Source organism: Osmerus eperlanus, chromosome 15 (assembly GCF_963692335.1).
Source record: "Osmerus eperlanus chromosome 15, fOsmEpe2.1, whole genome shotgun sequence".
NCBI classification, from domain to species: Eukaryota; Metazoa; Chordata; class Actinopteri; order Osmeriformes; family Osmeridae; genus Osmerus; species Osmerus eperlanus.
The window spans coordinates 3,916,598-3,923,559 of record NC_085032.1 but is presented as its reverse complement, the minus strand read 5'-3'; positions in this window follow the sequence as shown (position 1 = coordinate 3,923,559).

The following is a 6,962-nucleotide window of genomic DNA, read 5'->3' as shown; positions in this document are numbered from 1 at the left end:
CATTGGGGGGCCAGACAGGAGAAGAGCTTGTGTTGGGACTGGGCGCTCTTGAGCGGTGGGACCACCAGACGGTTGTCAGAAGAAGACCGTAGGTGGTGGTGGGGGGTGTAAGGCTGGAGGAGAGATTTGATGTAGTCGGGTGCAGTCCCGTTCACCGCCCGGAAGGTCAGTACCAGAGTCTTGAATCTGATACGGGCCGTGATGGGAAGCCAGTGGAGGGAGATGAGGAGCGGGGTAACATGGGAGCGTCTGGGTAGATTGAAGACCAGACAGGCCGCCGCGTTCTGAATCCTCTGGAGAGGGCGGGTTGCGCAGGCTGGGAGACCGGCGAGCAGCGAGTTGCAGTAGTCCAACTTTGAGAGGACAAGTGCTTGGACTAGCAGCTGGGTGGAATGCTCAGACAGGTATCTCCTGATCTTCCGGATGTTGTAGAGGGTGAATCTACAATACCCCTCATACCCCTCAAAATCCTCTTTTCTCAGGATATCATTTTTTGTTGAGTAATTTGAATGTTGAATTCGAAAGGTTGTTAGATTTTTTCAAGTCGCCTTTTTGTTCTAAATAGCCTTTTAAAATGTCAATGACGTCATACACATTGTACGGCCAGAGAAACTGCTTCACGGCTAGCTCTGGTCACTTCCATTTTTCTCTCGAGGCATTGACAACACAGCTGACGGGAGGCACTCCCTGTCAATACACATGCTAGAAAAAGTTTTGGTTTGCTAATGTTGTTCATGGTCTGACATTCTGGTTCTGCTTCGGATACCATCAAGCGGGATCTCTGGTCGTAGTCAGTCCTTTACTAACCAATCAGCATTCGTTCGTTAACACGCTAGCAAAATGCTAGCGTGTTATGGGCAACAACAACTTACCCTGTAAGAAATCGAAAGGACACAAGTACTCGTTCATTCAACTTTCGACCTGTAATCCATGTTGAACATGCAAAATCTACAATCAAATCCGAGATGATGTATGATGTCCAGGGAGTCAGGTGGCTGAGCGGTTAGGGAATCAGGCTAGTAACTGAAGGTTGCCAGTTCGATTCCCTGTGCCAAATGATGTTGTGTCCTTGGGCAAGGCACTTCACCCTACTTGCCTCGGGGGGAATGTTCCTGTACTTACTGTAAGTCCCTCTGGATAAGAGCGTCGGCTAAATGACTAAATGTAAATGTATAGACTCCCATTCATTTTTCACTCGACTGTGATCACTCCCAGTGGAACTCTTGTGGAATTGCAACAACATTCGAAACAATGGGGCTTAATTGGGAGTGGACAGGCTCTCCGTAAAAGGGCTCTGCTTTTTAGCCACCACGTCGGTCTCCCGCATTTGTTTTTGCATGCGCACACCCCTGCTTTCCTCCTTGGCCCATACATCATTGCCCAGAAGGAATACATTCTTCTTTGAGACAAGTTTTTTGTATAAATCTGATATAAAAGGAGGAGTAAAAAAAGTTTAACCGACACCTTCTTCCTATAAAATGACACAATTACACAGTTAACGTTAGCTAATTGCTGCAACAACAAAAAATGGGTAAGTAATATTAATTGGTAAACTCCAAACTTACCTCCAAATAGCAGGACTTTAGCAGCCACTGTCTTCTCTGGTTCTTTTCTCCTCTGACATTTTATTTTAATCCAGCTATCGTCTTCAAGGTCAGGCTGGGATGTCACTTGACTGAATTGGTCGGAATTACCAAGAATGACCGATGTACTTTCCACTTTTAGTGTTTTATTAAATAATACATTTAAAAAAGTAATAAATGGCTAATTGGAACGACATTGTGTGCTGCTAACCTGCATCCACGTGAGTAAACTAGGATGCAATGAACGAGTACTGTCTGCAGCTCTGATTGGCTGGAAGTGAGCAACAAAACTGCTACGCTTGTTTGGTCAGAGACTAGGCGCCGATCTATAGACCATTTATCACCCTACGTCACACAACGTCAAGCAGGCTCAACTGCGCATGTCGGCATTCTCCCGGGTATATACACTTGGAGTGTCGATTGCAGGGTTTGCCATTAACTTTTTGAGGCACTTGTCATTTGGACAAGAACATTTACGTTTGACTTTTCCATGCACAAAAGTCACTTGTCCCCCCAGACCGTTAAATAGCTTGATGAGTGAAACGGGCAAAACTAGCCTGGCTAATGGAGGTCGCTTTCTCAGGCAAATGATGAATGAAACAGGCTTGGTTAAAGAAACCCGAGATGCTGGTTATCTTCAGTAGGCACGTATCTACAAAAGGCAGTCCTCCCTGACGTTTTTGGTGTAGAATGGAGTGAAATACAACATTGCAGTGTGCACACTGCCAGTGAGCGACCCGAGTCTGACTGAGGCTAACGTCAAAACAGTGTAACGGGGACGCAGTATCACTCAGATTGTCAGTATTACACAAATCACAAAAATAATTGGACCAGCTGGCTAAAAGCAGAATTCCCATATCCCTTGAAAGCTGCCCTGCTCGACTTTTTTGGTGTAGAATTGACTGTAAAAAAAAAATATTATGAACTTTGTGACATGACGTGAAGACATAGCTGCCGCCAAAGACTATGCGGTCTACCGAGCGACATTCTCACTCAAATTTCAAGACTTTGTTGACCCAAATAAAAAGTCTGATGTGACAGATCGATGGGTAATCGCTTTCTCTCTTAAAGGCTGTCCTCCTCAACCTTTTTGGTCTTTTTAAATCTAACTGTTTGTATAATCTGTGTAATTATCTAGCCGTTATAAAGGCCACCTTGTTAGAAAAGTTAAAGATGTAACTGTTATCCTGTAATAAGAATGATTCTGTGTTCAGCATTCCTTGTTAGTAGAGAGCCCTCTCCCAACATGAACTCTGGGTAACACTAGGCTTACGTAAACAAACTGACCTAGGCTGACCATTATCTTACCAGAGGTGCAATAAATGTGTTAACCTTATCTGTGCTGAGTGAATCATATGGTCAAGCCTAGGGTCAGAGAACTCTGTAAGTTTCCACGCACACACGTGCGCCAGGTCTATGCAAGGAGCCAATGAAGATTATTTTCGCTAGCAAGATCTCATTCGATTATTAATTTCCATTAAGCCTACTGCCAGCAGGCACATTTAAAGAAATGTGATCTGATTGATTGGGGTAATGAGGCACTTAAGATGAGCCTATACATTTCCCCCAAACTTTCGGGGAACTTTCCCCAAATTTTTTTGCAAAGCTGCTTGATTTGCTCTGGCAGCGGTTTGACTTAGCCATGATAATATCCCACGTAGGAGAGGACGTTATTGGGACTTTGCATAACGTTCCCTAAAAGTTATCTAAATGTGACGAATGTCCCGAACCTTTACAGAACATTGGGGACGTTTTTAAAACGTTCTCATTTGGTTATAAACATACTTTTTTTGAAAGCTTCCTGTATGACTTTATGGAGACGTTCCATGTTCATTATTTTGTGGTCACACCGCAAACATTACAAATATGACTTTTAAAGAACGTCCGCATATAGTTACCTGATAGTCACATGGGGACGTTCTGTGTATGACATTGGGGGAACGTTGTTTTGGTTATTTTATGGTCACATACAACTTTCGCTATATTCACGTGCGTTATCACTCTTGACCTAGTCGTAACCCTCTTTTCCGGACTCTCACATTCGTAGCAATAGCAAACGGTTCACTGCCCCTCCTGGCCCTTCTCCACCAACTCCTGGAACGTACGACTGGATTCTGGAGCAGCACAACACATGCTCCAGTGGTACCACGTACTTCCTTTCCCCAGCACCCTTAGGGCGTGCAAGGTTCTCTCGATGACCTTGATTGGTCCTGTCCATAAATGTACAACAGGCTTCCCCGAACATCAGATGATGTATTTGGGCAGGTGGGGCAGGGTCTTCAAGGGGAAGGGGGGGGCAGACCACTCCTAGGTCTGATGGGGCATAGGGGCAGATGGGGCAAGTCTCCAAGGGGAAGGGGTAGATCATCCAGTGAGAAGGGGGGGGGGGACATGGTCTCCAGGGGAATGGGGCCTTAGAACAGGGGTTAGGTAGTCAGACCCGCCGGTCTGACTCGTCCTGAAGCAGAAAAGAGTTACAGTCCGAGCATCACCTTATCTCCCATGATCAAGCAGTAACTGAGTCAAATGAGATGCGAACAGTCGAACACCAATGATTAAACACAGATATTGAAATCAAGAACCCATTCGAGGATTTAAAGTGGATATTTTAAAGTTCAAATAAATCCCTCCTTTCACACCCTTATTAAAAAATATCCCATTACTGATTACACAATGTTGACATACAAATCAACAATAATGATGAGACTATGCAGCGTTATGGCCAAGTGGTTTGGACACACTGGACACAGTGGGAAAACCCTAATGATGTTATAGGGGAAAACCCACCGTCACTCCAGAGTGGACATTCGACATCCATGTATCCACGGCAGACCTGGACATGCTCACAGGCCCCCTTCACCACATACATACAACTTTAGCCAAGCTTTTAGAATTGTAATAAAATAAACTAAATTCGAAACAAATAGAAAAAACAGAAATTAGACAGGATATTTTAAAGTTCTCATAAGATCCCTCCTTTCATTGATAACTTTAATCAATACCCAATCTCCTCGTTTGACTCCTCCACTCTTTGGTTTACTGCTTCACCTGGAACAGAATTTAGCAGAAGACATCTCTTTTCTAGTTAGCATTTTTTTATAAAATTGGTTAACCATTTGATTCGCCTCTTTATCATGCTATGTGAAAGGTTTAAGTTGTGGTATTACATATGATCTCCAATAAATCAATTCAAATGGTGTTATGCACCTGGTATAGGACTGGGAAAGACTTCAATTCACATAGTAAACATACTGTATCTATAATTACCAGGCAGTATTTTCCCTTCAGTTTTCTTATTGTTGAGCAAACACATGTAACAGCATCTAATAACGAGCCCCCATATTCAACTCCTATTAGTCATGCCTAGAAATGACAATCTGTTTCTTTGTTCCCTTCTTTAGAAAATCAACTGTTAGTCTAATTTCTTTCACTCCAAAAAACCTTTTCTGTCTTTTAAAACAGTTAAGTTTAAGACGAATATTGTTTTAGATTCTCTATTTTACCAAATCACACCTTTTTTTATCAAAGATATGATAAAAGCAATTTTCATTATGCCAAACCAGAATCTGTATGCTTCTTAAATGAAATATAGACCAAATAATGTTCTTAATGCAGCTATTAACCAAACATTTTTCCCAAATATATTTTCTATAAAGGTCAGATAGGTAGAACTTCATAACTCGTTTTGCTGCAGTTCAAAACGAGCCAATTAGCTCAAACCATCATAACCACAATTTATCAGACTTGATGAGTCTTCCCAAATTATTTCAGAACTGAATGTTATAATAATCCTCTTCATGCACTAATACCATTTATCAATACAACATTATCACAGCCTAACTGTTTATCCCAAACAGTATGCCAGGCTTTGATAAAACTCTCAAATAAAACTTAAAACCAAATTACAATTAAACTCCAAATGAAAGTACATTTAGTTATTTTCTCTTTCTCATTTTTAACCAAATTACATCTAATACCTTTATCAAAACTCTTAAAAACCCTAGATTTTACTATTTTGACTTAAAATGTTATCCCATATACCTTTCCAATTGCTTCCTCATAATTTTTCACATACATTTCCTCAAACCATTCTTTGACCAACACAGCTGGTTTGCTCTAGTATAACTCTTCCAATTGTATTAGAACCAATTTATAAACCAGGGGTTCAATTTCTGCATTTTTACTGAATACCCTCACACATCACAGATTTTCCGCCTATAAATCCAAGTTCTGGTCGGAAAGGCTTAAAAAAAAAACCCTCCCTGTTTGTCTAGGAATTATAACAAATGTTGATCACGCATTTGTTAACCACCAAACTTGGGATTCATCTAAACGAACACATCTATCAGCATTAATACTCACATAATTATGCAGAACTATACCCTCTGGGATCACCTTTGTAAGATCTCAAGTAACAGGACTCTTTTAGCCCCCACCTTTCTCCAACTCTCCTCGGGATTTCTGTAACTTCTTGGTCAAAGAAAAAAGCACGAGATTGATAAAAGTGAGTGATTTCACAATTTAAAAACTTGTTAGACTTTGCACCGAAGGCAATTATGGTCCTTGGAGGACACCTAGTGGATCTTTTTATTTTTTATTTTATTTTTTAAAGAACGACAGATCTGTTTAAAATACCGTTCAGCTCAACCCGACTCCACACAAATAGACAGTGAAAAAGACAAAAACAACGAGTTTAGGGACCCTAACCCCTGGAAAGGACTCTAACCTCCCCTTGGACAAGGACAACGAGTTTAGGGACTCTAACCCCTGGAAAGGACTCTAACCTCCCCTTGGACAAGGACAATACACAAAAACGGTTGATTTCCCACCACTGTTGGTTTGACTAGGTACGATGAAACATAGTAATCGTCTAAATTTGGTTCTCAGTTCCGAATAGCAGTACTTTGAATTAACAGGTGTCTGCTTACTTTTTTTTAATGTTGAGGCGCCTCTGACGATTACGTCTGCCTCCTCGTACCGGTGTATGGGTCTCTCTCCCGATCTGTCGGTCGGCCTCTGGACTCCCTCTTTTCAGCGTCGGGGTCACCATTTGAAGGATTCTTATTCTATGTGTCTATTCCAATATGTAATTATGGTATCCAATGACACAAATCTGTGTTCTAGAAAGAGTGGTCTGGAGTCGCAGAGGTCCGATAATATCAGCTTTAATGCAGCAGTTGGAAATCAACAAGTACAGAGCTCTGGAGTTGTCTAAGTTTCCCTACCCGCAACAGAGTTTGGGCTGGTTCACGAAGTCCAACTGGCTATCTTTCCCTCCCCAGCATATATTTATACAGTGCAATTGAAACACAAGTATTAAAAAAGGGTTGAGCTTGTTCTCTCGTGCATCAGGGAGTTGTTCTTGCCTACGCGTCCCAC